The sequence below is a fragment of the Oryctolagus cuniculus genome, unplaced genomic scaffold (genome assembly GCF_051225735.1).
Source record: "Oryctolagus cuniculus isolate XC-2025 breed Fujian yellow rabbit unplaced genomic scaffold, ASM5122573v1 ptg000041l, whole genome shotgun sequence".
Lineage (NCBI taxonomy): Eukaryota > Metazoa > Chordata > Mammalia > Lagomorpha > Leporidae > Oryctolagus > Oryctolagus cuniculus.
The window spans coordinates 186,526-205,552 of NW_028301696.1; the positions used below are offsets into that span (position 1 = coordinate 186,526).

At 41.1% G+C, this 19,027-nt stretch overlaps 1 long non-coding RNA gene across 2 annotated transcripts in view; it reads right to left on the reverse strand.

Annotated features, from left to right (window-relative positions):
- Positions 1-19,027, reverse strand: part of LOC149119069 (uncharacterized) — an 85,138-nt gene that overhangs the window by 56,349 nt on the left and 9,762 nt on the right. Inside the window, exon 1 of one of the 2 annotated variants that reach the window (XR_016228817.1) lies at positions 8,274-8,404. The exons of the other annotated variant lie outside the window; for it this stretch is intronic. This is a non-coding gene — a long non-coding RNA (uncharacterized LOC149119069). Of the gene's footprint in view, positions 1-8,273; positions 8,405-19,027 lie in introns of those variants that run through there. 2 annotated transcript variants of the gene reach the window in all.

Genomic DNA, 19,027 nt, shown 5'->3' on the forward strand with positions numbered 1-19,027 from the left:
CCAAAGCTCACATCAGAAAATTCATTTAAACCATGATAAATAAGAAAGATGAGAAAAAAGCCAAAGAAATGCAAGAATCCATAATGATATTGGGCTTGATTGAGTTGCAAGGAAACCGGCTGTTCACGGATTCATCAACCCCTCCAGCTGACTGCCTGTGGAATTATGACTGAATTTACCTGAAAAATGCAGTGAAACTCAGTTTGAAGGCAATTAATATCTGTCACCTCAGCCAAAGTGTTCCATTTGATTTTTCAAAACTCAAAAACTCACCTTGGTCATGATACCTGTAGAATCATAACCTTCAACGCCTATTTGTTGTGTTTTTTATTTCATAATCGGTACTCTGTCTGAACACATGTTTGTATTGTGTCACAATACAAAATTTGGGAAGGAAGAAGGCAAAAACCTCTCAGACACAGAAAACATTTAGCAAATTGCCGCTCAAGAAACCAAAAGTCAGCTAAGGCACCCAAAACAATGAGAGCAAGGCAGAATTGGAGCAAGTCAACAGCTGTGCCCTTTTTGAAAAATAACCTTCCTCTTGTGCCCTGAACTCCATATTGCAGCCTCAAAACCAAAGCTCACATCAGAAAATGCATTACAAACCATGATAAATAAGAAAAATGAGAAAAAAGCCAAAGAAATGCTAGAATCCATAATGATATTGGGCTTGATTTAGTCACAAAGAAATTGGCTGTTCCCAGATTCATCCACCCCTCGAGCTGACGGCCTGTGGAATTCTGACTGAATTAACCTGAATATCACAGTGAAACTCAGTTTGGAGGCCATTAATATCTGTCACCTCAGCCAAAGTGTTCCATTTTATTTGCCAAAACACAAAACCTCATCTTGTCCTGTTACCTGTAGATTTCTGAGCTTCAAACGCCTATTTGTAGTGTTTTTTATTTCATAATGGCTACTCTGCCCTAACTCTTGTTTGTATTGCGTCAGAATACAAAATTTGGGAAGGAAGAAGGCAAAACCAACTCAGACCCAGAAAACATTTAGGAAATTGCCGCTCAAGAAACCACAAATCGGCTGAGGCACTCAAAACAATGACAGCAAGCCAGAATTGGAGCAGGCCAACAGCTGTGCCCTGTTTGAAAAAGACTATTCCTCCGGTGCCCTGAACTCCATATTGCAGCCTCAAAACCAAAGCTCACATCAGAAAATTCATTACAAACCATGATAAATAAGAAAAATGAGAAAAAAGCCAAAGAAATACAAGAATCCATAATGATATTGGGCTTGGTTCAGTCGCAAGGAAACCGGCTGTTCCCGGATTCATCCACCCCTCCAGCTGACTGCCTGTGGAATTGTGACTGAATTAACCTGAATATCGCAGTGAAACTCCGTTTGGAGGCAGTAAATAACTGTCACCTCAGCCAAAGTGTTCCATTTGATTTTCCAAAACACAAAAACTCACCTTGGTCGTGTTACCTGTAGATTTCTAAGCTTCAAAAGCCTATTTGTTGTGTTTTTTATTTCATAATAGCTACTCTGCCCAAACACTTGTTTGTATTGTGTCAGAATACAACATTTGGGAAGGAAGAAGGCAAAACCAACTCAGACCCAGAAAACATTTTGGAAATTGCCGCTCAAGAACCACTAATCGGCTGAGGCACTCAAAACAATGACAGCAAGCCAGAATTGTAGCAGGCCAATAGCTGTGCCGTGTTTGAAAAAGACCATTGCCCCGGTGCCCTGAACTCTATATTGCAGCCTCAAAACCAAAGCTGACATCAGAAAATGCATTGCAAACCATGATAAATAAGAAAAATGAGAAAAAAGCCAAACAAATGCAAGAATCCATAATGATATTGTCTTTGAGTTAGTCGCAAGGAAACCGGCTGTTCCTGGATTCATCCACCCCTCCAGCGGACTGCCTGTGGAATTCTGACAGAATTACCCTGAAAATCGCAGTGAAACTCAGTTTGGAGGCAATTAATATCTGTCACCTCAGACCATTTTATAATCTAAAACACAAACACTCACCTTGCTCATGTTACCTGTAGATTTCTAAGCTTCAAACGCCTATTTGTTGTATTTTTTATTTCATAATGGCTACTCTGTCCAGAAAACATTTAAAATTTCCGCTCAAGAAACCACAAATCGGCTGAGGTACTTAAAACAATGACAGCAAGGCAGAATTGGAGCATGCCAACAGCTGTGCCCTGTTTGAAAAAGACCATTCCTCCGGTGCCCTGAACTCAATATGCCAGCCTCAAAACCAAAGCTCACATCAGAAAATTCATTACAAACCATGATAAATAAGAAAACGGAGAAAAAAGCCAAAAAATGCAAGAATCCATAATGATATTGGGCTTGAGTTAGTCGCAAGGAAACCGGCTGTTCCCGGATTCATCCACCCCTTCAGCGGACTGCCTGTGGAATTCTGACTGAATTAACCTGAATATCGCAGTGAAACTCAGTTTGGAGGCAATTAATATCTCTCAAATCAGCCAAAGTGTTCCATTGTATTTTCCAAAACACAAAAACTCCCCTTGGTCGTGTTACCTGTAGATTTCTAAGCTTAGAACGCCTATTTGTAGTGTTTTTTATTTCATAATGGCCACTCTGCCCAAACTCTTGTTTGTATTGCGTCAGAATACAAAATTTGGGAAGGAAGAAGGCAAAACCAACTCAGACCCAGAAAACATTTAAGAAATTGCCGCTCAAAAAACCACAAATCGGCTGAGGCACTCAAAACAATGACAGCAAGGCAGAATTGGAGCAGGCCAACAGCTGTGCCCTGTTTGAAAAAGACCATTCCTCCGGTGCCCTGAACTCCATATTGCAGCCTCAAAACCAAAGCTCACATCAGAAAATTCATTTAAACCATGATAAATAAGAAAGATGAGAAAAAAGCCAAAGAAATGCAAGAATCCATAATGATATTGGGCTTGATTGAGTTGCAAGGAAACCGGCTGTTCCCGGATTCATCAACCCCTCCAGCTGACTGCCTGTGGAATTATGACTGAATTTACCTGAAAATCGCAGTGAAACTCACTTTGGAGGCAATTAATATCTGTCACCTCAGCCAAAGTGTTCCATTTGATTTTCCAAAACACAAAAACTCACCTTGGTCGTGTTACCTGTAGATTTCTAAGCTTCAAAAGACTATTTGTTGTGTTTTGTATTTCACACTGGCTACTCGACCCAAACTCTTGTTTGTATGGCGTCAGAATACAAAATTTGGGAAGGAAAATGGCAAAACCAACTCAGACTCAGAAAACATGTAGGAAATTGCAGCTCAAGAAACCAAAAGTCAGCTGAGGCACTCAAAACAATAACAGCAAGCCAGAATTGGAGCAGGCCAAAAGCTGTGCCCTGTTTGAAAAAGACCATTCCTCCAGTGCCCTGAACTCCATATTGCAGCCTCAAAACCAAAGCTCACATCAGGAAATTCATTACAAACCATGAAAAATAAGGAAAATGAGAAAAAAGCGAAAGAATTCCAAGAATGCATAATGATATTGGGCTTGATTTAGTCTCAAGGAAACCGGCTGTTCCAGGATTCATCGACCACTGCAGCTGACTGCCTGTGGAATTCTGACTGAATTCAGCTGAAAATCGCAGTGAAACTCAGATTGGAGGCAATTAATATCTGTCACCTCAGCCAAAGTGTTCCATTTTCTTTTCCAAAACACAAAAACTCCCCTTGGTCGTGTTACCTGTAGATTTCTAAGCTTCAAACGACTATTTGTTGTGTTTTTTATTTCATAATGGCTACTTTAACCAAACTCTTGTTTGTATTGCATCAGAATACAACATTTGGGAAGGAAGAAGGCAAAACCAACTCACAGCCAGAAATCATTTAGGACATTGCCGCTCAAGAAACCAAAAGTCAGCAGAGGTACCCAAAGCAATGACATTAAACCAGATTGGAGCAAGCAAAGAGGTGTGCCCTGATTGAAAAAGAACCATTCTCTTCTGCACTGAAGTCTATATTGCAGCCTCAAAATAAAGCTCACATCAGAAAATTTATTACAAACCATGATAAATAAGAAAAATAAGAAAAAAGCCAAAGAAATGCAAGAATCTATAATGATATTGGGCTTGATTCAATCGCAAGGAAACCGGCTGTTCCCAGATTCATCCACCCCTCCAGCTGACTGCCTGTGGAATTCTGACTGAATTCACCTGAAAATCGCAGTGAAACTCAGTTTGGAGGCAATTAATATCTGTCACCTCAGCCAAAGTGTTCCATTTTATTTTCGAAAACACAAAAACTCACCTTGCTCGTGTTACCTGTCGATTTCTAAGCTTCAAATGACTATTTGTTGTGTTTTTTATTTCATAATGGCTACTCTGCCGAAACTCTTGTTTGTATTGCGTCAGAATACAAAATTTGGGAAGGAAGAAGGTAAAACCAATTCAGGCCCAGAAAACATGTAGTAAATTGCCGCTCAAAAGACCAATAATCGGCTGAGGCACACAAAACAATGACAGCAAGCCAGAATTGGAGCAGGCCAACAGCTGTGCCCTGTTTGAAAAAGACCATTCCTCTGTTACCCTGAACTCCATATTGCAGCCTCAAAACCAAAGCTCACATCAGAAAATTCATTACAAACCATGATAAATAAGGAAAATGAGAAAAAAGCCAAAGAATTCCAAGAATGCATAATGATATAGGGCTTGATTTAGTCTCAAGGAAACCGGCTGTTCCTGGATTCATCGACCACTGCAGCTGACTGCCTGTGGAATTCTGACTGAATTCACCTGAAAATCGCAGTGAAACTCAGTTTGGAAGCAATTAATATCTGTCACCTCAGATATTTTATTATCCAAAACACATAACCTCACCTTGGTCGTGTTACCTGTAGATTTCTAAGCTTCAAACGCCTATTTGTTGTGTTTTTTATTTCATAATGGCTACTCTGCTGAAACTCTTTTTTGTATTGCGTCAGAATACAAAATTTGACAAGGAAGAAGGCAAAAGCAACTCAGACCCAGAAAACATTCAGAAAATTGCCACTCAAGAAACCACAAATAAGCTGAGGCACCCAAAATAAAATGACAGCAAGCCAGAATTGGAGCAGGCCAACAGCTGTGCCATGTTTGAAAAGGACCATTCCTCCGGTGCCCTGAACTCAAAATGCCAGCCTCAAAACCAAAGCTCACATCCGAAAATTTATTACAAACCATGATAAATAAGAAAGATGAGAAAAAAGCCAAAGAAATGCAAGAATCCACAATGATATTGGGCTTGATTTAGTCGCAAGGAAACCATCTTTCCCGGATTCATCCACCCCTCCAGCTGACAGCCTGTGGAATTCTGACAGAATTAACCTGAAAATCGCAGTGAAACTCAGTTTGGAGGCAATTAATATGTGTCACCTCAGCCAAAGTGTTCCATTTGATTTTCCAAAACACAAAATCTCACCTTGGTCGTGTTACCTGTAGATTTCTAAGCTTCAAACTCCTATTTCTTGTGTTTTTTTTTATTTCATAATGGCTCCTCTGTCCAACCTCTTGTTTGTATGGCGTCAGAATACAAAATTTGGGAAGGAAGAAGGCAAAACCAACTCTGACCCAGAAAACATTTAGGAAATTGCCACTCAACACACCAAAAATCAGCTGAGGCACCCAAAACAATGACAGTAAGCCAGAACTGGAGCAAGCAAATGGCTGTGCCCTGTTTGAAAAAGAACCTTCCTCTTGTGCCCTGAACTCCATATTGCAGACTCAAAACCAAAGCTCACATCAGAAAATTTATTACAAACCATGATACATAAGAGAAATGAGAAAAAGCCAAAGAAATGCAAGAATCCATAATGATATTGGGCTTGATTTAGTCTCAAGGAAATCAGCTCTTCCCAGATTCATCCCCCCCTCCAGCTGACTACCTGTGGAATTGTGACTGAATTAACCTGAAAATCACAGTGAAACTCAGTTTGGAAGCAATTAATATCTGTCACCTCAGCCAAAGTGTTCCATTTGATTTTCCAAAACACAAAAACTCACCATGGTCGTGTTACCTGTAGATTTCTAAGCTTCAAAAGCCTATTTGTTGTGGTTTTTATTTCATAATGGCTACTTTAACCAAACTCTTTTTTGTATTGCGTCAGAATACAAAATTTGACAAGGAAGAAGGCAAAACCAACTCAGACCCAGAAAACATGTAGGAAATTGCCGCTCAAGAAACCAAAAGTCAGCTGAGGTACCCAAACCAATTACATTAAACCAGAATTGGAGCAAGCAAAGAGCTGTGCCCTGATTGAAAAAGAACCATCCTCTTCTGCCCTGAACTCCATCTTCCAGACTCAAAACCAAAGCTCACATCAGAAAATTCATTACACACCATGATAAATAAGAAAAATGAGAATAAATCCAAAGAAATGCAAGATTCCATAATGATATTAGGTTTGATTTAGTCGCAAGGAAACCGGTTGTTCCCAGATTCATCCACCCCTCCAGCTGACTGCCTGTGGAATTCTGACTGAATTAACCTGAAAATCACAGTGAAATTCAGTTTGGAGGCAATTAATATCTGTCACCACAGCCAAAGTGTTCCATTTTATATTCCAAAACACAAAAACTCACCTTGGTCATGTTACCAGTAGATGTCTAAGCTTCAAACACCTATTTGTTGTGTTTTTTATTTCATAATGGCTACTCTGTCTAAACTCTTGTTTGTATTGCGTCAGAAGCAACATTTGAAGGAAGAAGGCAAAACCAACTCAGACCCAGAAAACATTTAGGAACTTGCCGCTCAAGAAAGCAAACTCAGCTGAGGCACCCAAACCAATGACAGTAAGCCAGAATTGGAGCAAGCAAAGGTCTGTGCCCTGATTGAATATGGCCATTCCTCCGGTGCCCTGAACTCCATCTTGCAGACTCAAAACCAAAGCTCACATCAGAAAATTCATTACAAACCATCATAAATAAGAAAAATGAGAAAAAAGCCAAAGAAATGCAAGAATCCATAATGATATTGGGCTTGATTCAGTCGCAAGGAAACCGGCTGTTCCCAGATTCATCCACCCCTCCATCTGGCTACCTGTGGAATTCGACTGAATTAACCTGAACATCGCAGTGAAACTCAGTTTGGAGGCAATTAATATCTGTCACCTCAGTCAAAGTGTTCCATTTGATTTTCCAAAACACAAAAACTCACCTTGGTCGTGTTTTCTGTACATGTATAACCTTGAAATGTTTGTTTGTTGTGTTTTTTATTTCATAATGGCTACTTTGACCAAACTCTTGTTTATATTGCATCAGAATACAAAATTTGGGAAGGAAGAAGGAAAAACCAACTCAGACCCAGAAAACATTTAGGAAAATGCCGCTCAAGAAACCACAAATCGGCTGAGGCACCCAAAACAATGACAGCAAGCCAGAATTGGAGCAAGCCAACACTTATGCCCTGATTGAAAATGCCATTCCTCTTGTGCCCTGAACTCCATATGCCAGCCTAAAAACCAAAGCGCACATCAGAAAATTCATTACAAACCATGATAAATAAGAAAAATAAGAGCCAAAGAAATGCAAGAATCCATAATGATATTGGGCTTGATTTAGTCGCAAGGAAACCGGCTGTTCCCGGATTCATCTACCCCTCCAGGTGACTCCCTGTGGAATTCTGACTGAATTAACCTGAATATCGCAGTGAAACTCAGTTTGGAGGCAATTAATATCTGTCACCTAGCCAAAGTGTTCCATTTGACTTTCCAAAACACAAAAACTCACCTTGGTCGTGTTACCTGTAGATTTCTAAGCTTCAAACGCCTATTGGTTGTGTTTTTCATTCCATAATGGCTACTCTGTCCAAACTCTTGTTTGTATGCCGTCAGAATACAAAATTTGGGAAGGAAGAAGGCAAAACCAACTCAGACCCAGAAAACATTTAGGAAATTTCCACTCAAGAAACCAAAAGTCAGCTGAGGCTCCCAAAATAATGACAGCAAGCCAGAATTGGAGCAAGCCAACAGCTGTGCCCTGATGGAAAAAGGCCATTCCTCCGGTGCCCTGAACTCCATATTGCAGCTTCAAAACCAAAGCTGACATCAGAAAATTCATTACAAACCATGATAAATAAGACAAATGAGAAAAAAGACAAAGAAATGCAAGAATCCATAATGATATTGGGCTGGATTTATTCGCAAGGTTACCGGCTGTTCCCAGTTCATCCACCCCTCCAGCTGACTGCCTGTGGAATTGTGACTGAATTCACCTGAAAATCGCAGTGAAACTCAGTTTGGAGGCAATTTATATCTGTCACCTCAGCCAACGTGTTCCATTTGATTTTCCACAACACAAAACCTCACCTTGGTCATGTTACCTGTAGATTTCTAAGCTTCAAATGCCTATTTGCTGTGTTTTTCATTACAAAATGGCTGCTCTGCCCAAACTCTTGTTTGTATGGCGTCAGAATACAAAATTTGGGAAGGAAGAAGGCAAAACCAACTCAGACCCTGAAAACATGCAGGAAATTGCTGCTCAAGAAACCAAAAGTCAGCTGAGGCACTTAAAACAATGACAGCAAGCCAGAATTCGAGCAGGCCAACAGCTGTGCCCTGTTTGAAAAAGGCCATTCCTCCGGTGCCCTGAACTGCATATTGCAGCCTCAAAACCAAATCTCACATCAGAAAATTCATTACAAACCTTGATAAATAAAAAATGAGAAAAAAGCCAAAGAAATGCAAGAATCCATAATGATATTAGGCTTGTTTTATTCGCATGGAAACCGGCTGTTCCCAGATTCATCCACCCCTCCAGCTGACTGCCTGTGGAATTCTGACTGAATTAACCTGAAAATCGCAGTGAAACTCAGTTTGGTAGCAATTAATATCTGTCACCTCAGCCAAAGCGTTCCATTTTATGTTCCAAAACAAAAAAACTCACCATGGTTGTGCTACCTGTAGATTTCTAAGCTTCAAAATCCTATTTCTTGTGGTTTTTATTTCATAATGGCTACTCTGCCCAAACTCTTGTTTGTATGGCATCAGAAAAGATAATTTGGGAAGGCAGACAGCAAAACCAACTCAGACCCAGAAAACCCATAATGATATTGGGCTGGATTTATTCGCAAGGATACCGGCTGTGCCCAGATTCATCCACCCCTACAGCTGACTGCCTGTGGAATTGTGACTGAATTCACCTGAAGTCAGCCGCGGCACCCAAAACAATGACGGGAAACAAGAATTGGAGCAGGCCAACAGCTGTGCCCTGTTTGAAAAAGACCATTCCTCTTGTGCCCTGAACTCCATATGCCAGCCTCAAAACCAAAGCTCACATCAGAAAATTCATCACAAACCATGATAAATAAGAAAAAGGAGAAAAAAGCCAAAGAAATGCAAGAATCCATAATGATATTCAGCTTGATTTCGTCACAAGGAAACCGGCTGTTCCCGGATTCATCCACCCCTCCAGCGGACTGCCTGTGGAATTCTGACGGAATTCACCTGAAAATCGCAGTGAAACTCAGTTTGGAGGCAATTACTATCTGTAACCTCAGCCAAAGTGTTCCATTTGATTTTCTAAAACACAAAAACTCACCTTGGTCGTATTACCTGTAGATTTCTAAGCTTTAAACGCATATTTGTAGTGTTTTTTATTTCATAATGGCTACTCTGCCGAAACTCTTGTTTGCATGCCATCAGAAAAGAAAATTTGGGAAGGAAGAAGGCAAAACCAACTCAGACCCAGCAAACATTTAGGAAATTGCCGCTCAAGAAACCAAAATTCAGCTGAGGCACCCAAAGAAATGACAGCAAGCCAGATTTGGAGCAGGCCAACAGCTATGCCCTGTTTGAAAAAGAGTATTCCTCCGGTACCCTGAACTCCATATGCCAGCCTCAAAACCAAAGCTCACATCAGAAAATGCATTACAAACCATGATAAATAAGAAAAATGAGAAAAAAGCCAAAGAAATGCAAGAATCCATAATGATATTGGGCTTGATTTAGTCGCAAGGAAACCGGCTGTTCCCAGATTCATCCACCACTCCTGCTGACTGCCTGTGGAATTCTGACTGAATTAACCAGAAAATCGCAGTGAAACTCACTTTGGAGGCAATATATATCTGTGACCTCAGCCAAAGTATTCCATTTGATTTTGCAAAACATAAAAACTCACCTTGGTTATGTTACCTGTAGATTTCTAAGCTTCAAAGGCCTATTTGTAATGTTTTTTAATTCATAATGGCAACTCTGTCCAAACTATTGGTTGTATCGTGTCAGAATACAATATTTGGGAAGGAAGAAGGCAAAACCAACTAAGATCCAGAAAACATTTAGTAAATTGCCACTCAAGAAACCAAAAGACAGCTGAGGCACCCAAAACAATGACAGCAAGCCAGAATTGGAGCATGCCAACAGCTGTGCCCTGATTGAAAAAGAACCTTCCTCTGGTGACCTGAACTCAATATGCCAGCCTCAAAACCAAAGCTCACATGAAAAAATTCATTACAAACCATGATAAATAAGAAAAATGAGAAAAAAGCGAAAGAAATGCAAGAATCCATAATGATATTGGGCTGGATTTAGTCGCCAGGAAACCGGCTATTCCCGGATTCATCCACTGCTCCTGCTGATTGCCTGTGGAATTCTGACTGAATTCACCTGAAAATCGCAGTGAAACTCAGTTTGGAGGCAATTAATATCTGTCTCCTCAGGCAAAGTGTTCCATTTGATTTTCCAAAACACAAAAACTCACCTTGGTCGTGTTACCTGTAGATTTCTAAGCTTCAAACGCCTATTTGCTGTGTTTTTCATTACAAAATGGCTACTCTGCCCAAACTCTTGTTTGTATTGTGGCAGAATACAAAATTTGGGAAGGAAGAAGGCAAAACCAACTCAGACGCAGAAAACATTTAGGATATTGCCGCTCAAGAAACCACAAATCGTCTGAGGCTCCCAAAACAATGACAGCAAGCCAGAATTGGAGCAGGCCAAGAGCTGTGCCCTGTTTGAAAAAGAGCATTCCCAGCCGGCTCCGCGGCTCATTAAGCTAATCCTCCACCTAGCGGCCCCAGCACACCAGGTTCTAGTCCTGGACTGGGTGCGGATTCTGTCCCGGTTGCCCCTCTTCCAGGCCAGCCCTCTGCTGTGGCCAGGGAGTGCAGTGGAGCATGGCCCAAGTGCTGGGGCACTGCACCCCATGGGAGACCAGGAAAAGCACCTGGCTCCTGGTTCCTGCAATCGGATCAGCGCGGTGCGCCCGCCGCAGCACACTGGCCGCGGCGGCCATTGGAGGGTGAACCAACAGCAAAGGAAGAAATTTCTCCCTGTCTCTCTCTCTCACTGTCCACTCTGCCTGTAAAGAAAAAAAAAAAGGAAAAAGACCATTCCCCCGGATCCTGAACTCCATATTGCAGCTTCAAAACCAAAGCTCACCTCAGAAAATTCATTACAAACCATGATAAATAAGAAAAATAAGAAAAAAGCCAAAGAAATGCAAGAATCCATTATGATATTGGGCTTGATTCACTCGAAGGAAACAGGCTGTTCCAGGATTCATCCACCCCTCCAGGTGACTGCCTGTGGTATTCTGACTGAATTAACCTGAAAATCACAGTGAAACTCAGTTTGGAGGCAATTAATATCTGTCACCTCAGCCAAAGTGTTCCATTTGATTTTCCAAAACACAAAAACTCACCTTGGTCGTGTTACCTGTAGATTTCTAAGCTTCAAATGCCTATTTGTTGTGTTTTTTATTTCATAATACCTACTCTGTCCAAACTCTTGTTTGTATTGCATCAGAATACAAAATTTGGGAAGGAAGAAGGCAAAACCAACACAGACCCAAAAAACATCTAGTAAATTGACACACTAGAATCCACAAATTTGCTGAAGCACTCAAAACATTGACAGCAAGCCAGAATTGGAGGAGGCCAACAGCTGTGCCCTGATTGAAAAGAACCATCCTCTTGTTCCCTGAACCCAATATGCCAGCCTTAAAACCAGAGCTCACATCAGAAAATTTATTACAAACCATGATATATAAGAGAAATGAGAAAAAGCCAAAGAAATGCAAGAATCCATAATGATATTGGGCTTGATTTAGTCTCAAGGAAATCAGCTCTTCCCAGATTCATCCCCCCCTCCAGCTGACTACCTGTGGAATTCTGACTGAATTAACCTGAAAATCACAGTGAAACTCAGTTTGGAAGCAATTAATATCTGTCACCTCAGCCAAAGTGTTCCATTTGATTTTCCAAAACACAAAAACTCACCATGGTCGTGTTACCTGTAGATTTCTAAGCTTCAAAAGCCTATTTGTTGTGGTTTTTATTTCATAATGGCTACTTTAACCAAACTCTTTTTTGTATTGCGTCAGAATACAAAATTTGACAAGGAAGAAGGCAAAACCAACTCAGACCCAGAAAACATTTAGGAAATTGCCGCTCAAGAAACCAAAAGTCAGCTGAGGTACCCAAACCAATTACATTAAACCAGAATTGGAGCAAGCAAAGAGCTGTGCCCTGATTGAAAAAGAACCATCCTCTTCTGCCCTGAACTCCATCTTCCAGACTCAAAACCAAAGCTCACATCAGAAAATTCATTACACACCATGATAAATAAGAAAAATGAGAATAAATCCAAAGAAATGCAAGATTCCATAATGATATTAGGTTTGATTAGGCGCAAGGAAACCGGTTGTTCCCAGATTCATCCACCCCTCCAGCTGACTGCCTGTGGAATTCTGACTGAATTAACCTGAAAATCACAGTGAAACTCAGTTTGGAGGCAATTAATATCTGTCACCTCAGCCAAAGTGTTCCATTTTATATTCCAAAACACAAAAACTCACCTTGGTCATGATACCAGTAGATGTCTAAGCTTCAAACGCCTATTTGTTGTGTTTTTTATTTCATAATGGCTACTCTGTCTAAACTCTTGTTTGTATTGCGTCAGAAGCAACATTTGAAGGAAGAAGGCAAAACCAACTCAGACCCAGAAAACATTTAGGAACTTGCCGCTCAAGAAAGCAAACTCAGCTGAGGCACCCAAACCAATGACAGTAAGCCAGAATTGGAGCAAGCAAAGGTCTGTGCCCTGATTGAATATGGCCATTCCTTCGGTGCCCAGAACTCCATCTTGCAGACTCAAAACCAAAGCTCACATCAGAAAATTCATTACAAACCATCATAAATAAGAAAAATGAGAAAAAAGCCAAAGAATTGCAAGAATCCATAATGATATTGGGCTTGATTCAGTCGCAAGGAAACCGGCTGTTCCCGGATTCATCTACCCCTCCAGGTGACTGCCTGTGGAATTCTGACTGAATTAACCTGAATATCGCAGTGAAACTCAGTTTGGAGGCAATTAATATCTGTCACCTAGCCAAAGTGTTCCATTTGACTTTCCAAAACACAAAAACTCACCTTGGTCGTGTTACCTGTAGATTTCTAAGCTTCAAACGCCTATTGGTTATGTTTTTCATTCCATAATGGCTACTCTGTCCAAACTCTTGTTTGTATGCCGTCAGAATACAAAATTTGGGAAGGAAGAAGGCAAAACCAACTCAGACCCAGAAAACATTTAGGAAATTTCCACTCAAGAAACCAAAAGTCAGCTGAGGCTCCCAAAATAATGACAGCAAGCCAGAATTGGAGCAAGCCAACAGCTGTGCCCTGATGGAAAAAGGCCATTCCTCCGGTGCCCTGAACTCCATATTGCAGCTTCAAAACCAAAGCTGACATCAGAAAATTCATTACAAACCATGATAAATAAGACAAATGAGAAAAAAGACAAAGAAATGCAAGAATCCATAATGATATTGGGCTGGATTTATTCGCAAGGATACCGGCTGTTCCCAGTTCATCCACCCCTCCAGCTGACTGCCTGTGGAATTGTGACTGAATTCACCTGAAAATCGCAGTGAAACTCAGTTTGGAGGCAATTTATATCTGTCACCTCAGCCAACGTGTTCCATTTGATTTTCCACAACACAAAACCTCACCTTGGTCATGTTACCTGTAGATTTCTAAGCTTCAAATGCCTATTTGCTGTGTTTTTCATTACAAAATGGCTGCTCTGCCCAAACTCTTGTTTGTATGGCGTCAGAATACAAAATTTGGGAAGGAAGAAGGCAAAACCAACTCAGACCCTGAAAACATGCAGGAAATTGCTACTCAAGAAACCAAAAGTCAGCTGAGGCACTTAAAACAATGACAGCAAGCCAGAATTCGAGCAGGCCAACAGCTGTGCCCTGTTTGAAAATGGCCATTCCTCCGGTGCCCTGAACTGCATATTGCAGCCTCAAAACCAAATCTCACATCAGAAAATTCATTACAAACCTTGATAAATAAAAAATGAGAAAAAAGCCAAAGAAATGCAAGAATCCATAATGATATTAGGCTTGTTTTATTCGCATGGAAACCGGCTGTTCCCAGATTCATCCACCCCTCCAGCTGACTGCCTGTGGAATTCTGACTGAATTAACCTGAAAATCACAGTGAAACTCAGTTTGGTAGCAATTAATATCTGTCACCTCAGCCAAAGCGTTCCATTTTATGTTCCAAAACACAAAAACTCACCATGGTCGTGCTACCTGTAGATTTCTAAGCTTCAAACGCCCATGTGTTGTGTTTTTTATTTCATAATGGCTACTCTGCCCAAACTCTTGTTTGTATGGCATCAGAAAAGATAATTTGGGAAGGCAGACAGCAAAACCAACTCAGACCCAGAAAACCCATAATGATATTGGGCTGGATTTATTCGCAAGGATACCGGCTGTGCCCAGATTCATCCACCCCTACAGCTGACTGCCTGTGGAATTGTGACTGAATTCACCTGAAGTCAGCCGCGGCACCCAAAACAATGACGGGAAGCAAGAATTGGAGCAGGCCAACAGCTGTGCCCTGTTTGAAAAAGACCATTCCTCTTGTGCCCTGAACTCCATATGCCAGCCTCAAAACCAAAGCTCACATCAGAAAATTCATCACAAACCATGATAAATAAGAAAAAGGAGAAAAAAGCCAAAGAAATGCAAGAATCCATAATGATATTCAGCTTGATTTCGTCACAAGGAAACCGGCTGTTCCCGGATTCATCCACCCCTCCAGCGGACTGCCTGTGGAATTCTGACGGAATTCACCTGAAAATCGCAGTGAAACTCAGTTTGGAGGCAATTACTATCTGTAACCTCAGCCAAAGTGTTCCATTTGATTTTCTAAAACACAAAAACTCACCTTGGTTGTATTACCTGTAGATTTCTAAGCTTTAAACGCATATTTGTAGTGTTTTTTATTTCATGATGGCTACTCTGCCGAAACTCTTGTTTGCATGCCATCAGAAAAGAAAATTTGGGAAGGAAGAAGGCAAAACCAACTCAGACCCAGCAAACATTTAGGAAATTGCCGCTCAAGAAACCAAAATTCAGCTGAGGCACCCAAAGAAATGACAGCAAGCCAGATTTGGAGCAGGCCAACAGCTATGCCCTGTTTGAAAAAGAGTATTCCTCCGGTACCCTGAACTCCATATGCCAGCCTCAAAACCAAAGCTCACATCAGAAAATTCATTACAAACCATGATAAATAAGTAAAATGAGAAAAAAGCCAAAGAAATGCAAGAATCCATAATGATATTGGGCTTGATTTAGTCGCAAGGAAACCGGCTGTTCCCAGATTCATCCACCACTCCTGCTGACTGCCTGTGGAATTCTGACTGAATTAACCAGAAAATCGCAGTGAAACTCACTTTGGAGGCAATATATATCTGTGACCTCAGCCAAAGTATTCCATTTGATTTTGCAAAACATAAAAACTCACCTTGGTTATGTTACCTGTAGATTTCTAAGCTTCAAAGGCCTATTTGTAATGTTTTTTAATTCATAATGGCAACTCTGTCCAAACTATTGGTTGTATCGTGTCAGAATACAATATTTGGGAAGGAAGAAGGCAAAACCAACTAAGATCCAGAAAACATTTAGTAAATTGCCACTCAAGAAACCAAAAGACAGCTGAGGCACCCAAAACAATGACAGCAAGCCAGAATTGGAGCATGCCAACAGCTGTGCCCTGATTGAAAAAGAACCTTCCTCTGGTGACCTGAACTCAATATGCCAGCCTCAAAACCAAAGCTCACATGAAAAAATTCATTACAAACCATGATAAATAAGAAAAATGAGAAAAAAGCGAAAGAAATGGAAGATTCCATAATGATATTGGGCTGGATTTAGTCGCAAGGAAACCGGCTATTCCCGGATTCATCCACCGCTCCTGCTGATTGCCTGTGGAATTCTAACTGAATTCACCTGAAAATCGCAGTGAAACTCACTTTGGAGGCAATTAATATCTGTCTCCTCAGGCAAAGTGTTCCATTTGATTTTCCAAAACACAAAAACTCACCTTGGTCGTGTTACCTGTAGATTTCTAAGCTTCAAACGCCTATTTGCTGTGTTTTTCATTACAAAATGGCTACTCTGCCCAAACTCTTGTTTGTATTGTGGCAGAATACAAAATTTGGGAAGGAAGAAGGCAAAACCAACTCAGACGCAGAAAACATTTAGGATATTGCCGCTCAAGAAACCACAAATCGTCTGAGGCTCCCAAAACAATGACAGCAAGCCAGAATTGGAGCAGGCCAAGAGCTGTGCCCTGTTTGAAAAAGAGCATTCCCAGCCGGCTCCGCGGCTCATTAAGCTAATCCTCCACCTAGCGGCCCCAGCACACCAGGTTCTAGTCCCGGTCTGGGTGCGGATTCTGTCCCGGTTGCCCCTCTTCCAGGCCAGCCCTCTGCTGTGGCCAGGGAGTGCAGTGGAGCATGGCCCAAGTGCTGGGGCACTGCACCCCATGGGAGACCAGGAAAAGCACCTGGCTCCTGGTTCCTGCAATCGGATCAGCGCGGTGCGCCCGCCGCAGCACACTGGCCGCGGCGGCCATTGGAGGGTGAACCAACGGCAAAGGAAGAAATTTCTCCCTGTCTCTCTCTCTCACTGTCCACTCTGCCTGTCAAGAAAAAAAAAAAAAAAGGAAAAAGACCATTCCCCCGGATCCTGAACTCCATATTGCAGCTTCAAAACCAAAGCTCACCTCAGAAAATTCATTACAAACCATGATAAATAAGAAAAATAAGAAAAAGGCCAAAGAAATGCAAGAATCCATTATGATATTGGGCTTGATTCACTCGAAGGAAACAGGCTGTTCCAGGATTCATCCACCCCTGCAGCTGACTGCCTGTGGTATTCTGACTGAATTAACCTGAAAATCACAGTGAAACTCAGTTTGGAGGCAATTAATATCTGTCACCTCAGCCAAAGTGTTCCATTTGATTTTCCAAAACACAAAAACTCACCTTGGTCATGTTACCTGTAGATTTCTAAGCCTCAAACGCCTATTTGTTGTGTTTTTTATTTCATAATACCTACTCTGTCCAAACTCTTGTTTGTATTGCATCAGAATACAAAATTTGGGAAGGAAGAAGGCAAAACCAACACAGACCCAAAAAACATCTAGTAAATTGACACACTAGAATCCACAAATGTGCTGAAGCACTCAAAACATTGACAGCAAGCCAGAATTGGAGGAGGACAACAGCTGTGCCCTGATTGAAAAGAACCATCCTCTTGTTCCCTGAACCCAATATGCCAGCCTTAAAACCAGAGCTCACATCAGAAAATTTATTGCAAACCATGATACATAAGAGAAATGAGAAAAAGCCAAAGAAATGCAAGAATCCATAATGATATTGGGCTTGATTTAGTCGCAAGGAAACCGGCTGTTCCTGGATTCATCCACCGCTGCAGCTGAATGCCTGTGGAATTCTGATGGAATTAACCTGAAAATCGCAGGGAAACTCAGTTTGGAGGCAATTAATATCTGTCACCTCAGCCAAAGTGTTCCATTTTCTTTTCCAAAACACAAAAACTCACCTTGGTCGTGTTACCTGTAGATTTCTGAGCTTCAAACGCCTATTTGTTGCACTTTTTATTTCATAATAGCTACTCTGTCCAAACTCTTGTTTGTATTGCATCAGAATACAAAATTTGGGAAGGAAGAAGGCAAAACCAACTCAGACCCAGAAAATATTTAGGAAATTACTGCTCAAGGAACCAAAAGTAAGCTGAGGCATGCAGAACAATGACAGCAAGACAGAATTTGAGCAAGCCAACAGCTGTGCCCTGATTGAAAAAGAACCATTCTCTTGTACCCTGAAATCCATTTTGCAGCCTCAAAACCAAAGCTCACATCAGAAAATTCATAACAAACCATGATAAATAAGGGAAATGTGAAAAAGCCAAAGAAATGCAAGAGTCCTTTGTGATATTTGGCTGGATTTAGACACAAGGAAACTGGCTGTTTCAGGATTCATCCCACCCTTAAACAGACTGACTTTGGAATTCTGATTGAATTCACCTCAAAATTGCACTCACACTCAATTTGGAGGAAATTAGTATCTGTCCCCTCAGCAGAAGGGGTCCATGTCATTATCCAAAACAAAGAAACTCATCTTGATTGTGTTGCCTGTACAGTTCTAATCCTGAAAGGCCAATTTGCTTTGTTTTTTTTTTTTTCTTTCATACTGGCTACTCCGTAAAAATCTTGCTTGTATTGCATCAGAATACAAAATTTGGGAATAAGAAGGCAAAAGTAACTCAGACCCAGAAAACATTTAGGATATTGCCACTCAAGAATCCACAAATCAGCTGAGGCACCCAAAACAAGACAGCAAGCCAGAATTGGAGCAACCCAACAACTGTGCCCTGATTAAAAACAACCCTCCTCTTGTGCCCTGAACTCAATATGCCAGCTTAAAACCAAAGCTCACATCAGAAAATTCATTACAAACCATGATAAATAAGAAAAATGAGAAAAAGCCAAAGAAATGCAAGAATCCATAATGATATTGGGCTTGATTTAGTCGCAAGGAAATCGGCTCGTCCAAGATTCATCCCCCCCTCCAGCTGACTGCCTGTGGAATTCTGACTGAATTAACCTGAAAATCGCAGTGACAATCAGTTTGGAGGCAATTACTATCTGTCACCTCAGCCAAAGTGTTCCACTTTATTTTCCAAAACACAAAAACTCACTTGGTCTTGTTACCTGTAGATGTATAAGCTTCAAACGCCTATTTGT